We start from the raw sequence: 3498 nt of genomic DNA on the forward strand, positions 1-3498 counted from the left end.
CCAGCCATAATGTCCTTTTGAAATATTTTTAACATTACAGTCACTGCTAACCTCCAGTAGCATGGTAACTGTTTACTTGAAGATTCCTCTGACAGCATCCGCTGCAGACTACCACAATTTGTTTCTCAAGGTGTTTTGTGAAACTCTGCTTTCTGATCACCATTAATTAATACTGTTCAAAAATATAAACTTGTAACCACTTCCATGCCGTGATACTTGAAGCGTTTACCTTATTGCTGAGCATGTTAACCTCATAGAACACCCATGATAACTGTCTTAATTTCCAAGTACATTCTATCCCCTTGGCTTACTCTTAAAACTTTGATTCCTATATCATGCTGATTGTTCTATTATTTTTACTTGGACTTCTGCCATTCCCATTTTTTTCCATCATGTGTTTTGAAACGGCTCCAGAGGTCTTTCTCTTCAGTTATATCAGCATAACTATCTCTTCAAATCATTTCACTCATCTTACTGAAGTGAGGCACTACTATTTACAGAGCCCAAATTTCTTTTCTGACTTTCATCTGCTTTCAGTCCATTCTACTTCCACAGGCCTTGCTGTCAATAATTAAGCCTCTTGATCTGTTTGTGAATAACTGTACCGCTTAATTTTGTGCTTAACAGAGCACACACAAATGGCTCTACTGGGTCACGCCAAAGTTCCACCCAGTTCACTTTCTGACTTCACAGTACTCAGTAGATGATACTTTGGGAAAGAGGGAAAAAGAAAAAGCTGCATAAACACTACTCTTAATATATTAATTCAGCTTCCAAAACACAAAAATAAGGGAGATCTGAGTGAGAGGTACTGTTGTTGCATTTAACAAATTTGTTAAGTTATTTTACACAAATTTTTCTAATCTTCTTGGACTAATCTATACTTCTGTTATTCACAAGCTTCTGGGAATTGATTTAACACCTCTATTTTATAATGTATGGAAAAGTTCCTCCTTTTGTTTGCTTTAAATCAATCAACCAAGTTTGACTTGTCTTGTTCTCCTATTAAACCATGAATATCCCTCCCCTAGTCACTTTCTCTACACCATTCATAATTTTACAGCTACTAGTCATGTCATCTCTATTCTTTCTCTTTTGGCTAAAAAGCTTCCAGTCAGCTTAAGTCTTTCTTCAGATGTTCCAAAACTATGACCAAACCTGTGAGGGCCCCAAGTGCATTGTCCTCCACCCATCTCTTGGGTGTTTGGCTGGGCTCAAGTGCTACTTAGAAATCTGAGTAGAGCTGGTGACCTTGAAGAAAGCTGGAATAAGATTCAGAAATGGCACCCCCCCCCTCCCTTGGGAGTTGCTTTTAAGCTGAGGCTTTTGCCCTTGCCCCGTCTCAAGGTATGCTGCAGCTGTCTTGCAGCCACATACCGTGTAGATCTAGACTCTGGTCACGACCTAGGGAGTGACTTCTGGCTTCATTTCAGACCTGCCTCATCACTTGGGACCTGACAGTGATCACTAGACCATGTCTGGCTATTGTTACCATTTCTAAACCTAATCCTGACTCAGCCTCTTGTCCTGACTTTGGACCTGTTCCATTACTACATACTTACTTGGTAATGTGGACTTTTAGCTGACCCTGGCAACACTCGGTGGGCCTGCCCTGCACAGGCACGGTGGGAGTGAAGCCCCAGCTGCTGTGGGCCTTGTTACCTGATTGGTCCCTGATTCCCTGTCCCTTGCTCCTCCCTGAGAATACCAAACCTTGCCACCCTCTCTGTTACGAAACGTGGGGGTCAGAACATTACATGAGAATCACAGACTTTACAGGGACATGATGTTTGTTTTTCTACTTCTTCCACAACCATGCTTATCTCTGTGTTTGCTTCTTTGACCACTGATATTTTCAGAGGACTGTCCAGAAGGACACCAAGACCCTTTCCTGGGAAGTGGCCAGCGAGGGTCACCACTGTTTATATAAGATGTCTCTCTGCTACTGGTTTTGATCTCCCCTTTTTATCACTCTTCATTCTGTACTGTGAGGTTCTTGGCATAACTGAACGGATGTGCATCATTAGCAAACTTAACTCACTCAATAGCTTTTCCAGTTCATTTCTGATTATGCTAAATTATTAAAGCCCAGTGAAGACCTCAGTGAAACCAAATAGCAATCTTAGTCCAGCACAAATTAAGTTTATTCCTACCCTGTTTCATAACTTTTAGCAAGCTCCCTTGTCAGGCACCAAAATTCTATAACCAGATGCACCTACCAGCAACTCCACAAACTACAGAAGAATAACCAACCACAAACCTATGCTACATACTAAATACTACTTCCCTTTTCAAATACTCTTCTAAAAAGATATACTTCTAGAATTAAAAAAAAAAAAATCTTGATTAAACAGTTTTATCTTCAATTCCTCTTTTATTACTATGATGTAGAGGCTTAAAATTCCCACCTGTGAAATAGTAAATGCCATTAATTTACATAGCTTCCACAGAACAGTCTGAATCCTCATAATATTAATTATTGTTACCATTCATATCTATTTAGCACTGTACACTGACATCTGCTATACAAAGCAAAAGAAATACAACCAAAACTGGTCACATGAACACTGAGAGTAACACAAGAACAGCCTATGGAATAAATTCAAAACAGTGGTATCAGCTTAATTCAACTCAGTCTTGAAGGATTGTATGATATTCCTTTCACTTTATGAGCAAGTTGGAAATGCCACCAAGATAAAATCTTGGTAGTGACATTACAAACACAGAATAAGTTGTCACATTGTTTACTCTGATCTCTTCAGAGATTAAATCTCATACAGATAAAAAGTATAATGACTTGGTCAGCTTTTCAGTCCTCTAGAATGCCAAGGCAGAACAAGACACTGAGATTCCACCAATACCCAAGGTCCTTGCAGAATTAATTGAAGTGAGTGAAATTCAAAAAGGAATGCTAAAATGTCAATATTCCAGTCAGCACAGTACAGGGAAAATATATTCCAAATCCCAAAGTGGGCAATTGGATTGTCCTTAAACAAATCAAATCACATAAGCAAATAGGAAGAATAATTCTTTATGTTATCTCAGAGCATCTGAGTCACCGGTCTGACATGCCATCTCCAATTGCAGGCAAGTTTTGACGTGTCAGAAGGCAGCAAAATATGTATTCAGGAATACATCTGGATCATTTTTCATTGGGCAAAACATTTCTGGTGCCCAGGTGAAACATACCATTTGTCACATCGATACCAATCAAACAGCTCAGCTGGGGGCAGGGCGGTGTCAGTGCTGACCTTACTTTTCTCAAATGTTAATTCAGTTGTTCTACACAGATATCTGAGGTGCTTGTGGACCAACACAAGTCACAGGCTACCACTTTAAGTAAGACTACTGATCTTATCATGCTTAAAAATGCTGGCTTTGTAAACTGTGGGAGTTCATTAGAAGATCAAGATGCCTGTACGGATGAAGACGCACATATTTGGGTACAATGACATCATCAGGTGAACAAGGCTCACAGGGTTCTATGATCCTCTACCT

General features: G+C 39.7%; 1 protein-coding gene across 1 annotated transcript in view; it reads right to left on the reverse strand.

The window, feature by feature from the left end:
* Window positions 1–3498, reverse strand: part of CCDC152 (coiled-coil domain containing 152) — a 13470-nt gene that overhangs the window by 8425 nt on the left and 1547 nt on the right. The gene's annotated exons all lie outside the window — the stretch shown is intronic.

Source organism: Merops nubicus, unplaced genomic scaffold (assembly GCF_000691845.1).
Source record: "Merops nubicus isolate BGI_N331 unplaced genomic scaffold, ASM69184v1 scaffold18572, whole genome shotgun sequence".
NCBI classification, from domain to species: Eukaryota; Metazoa; Chordata; class Aves; order Coraciiformes; family Meropidae; genus Merops; species Merops nubicus.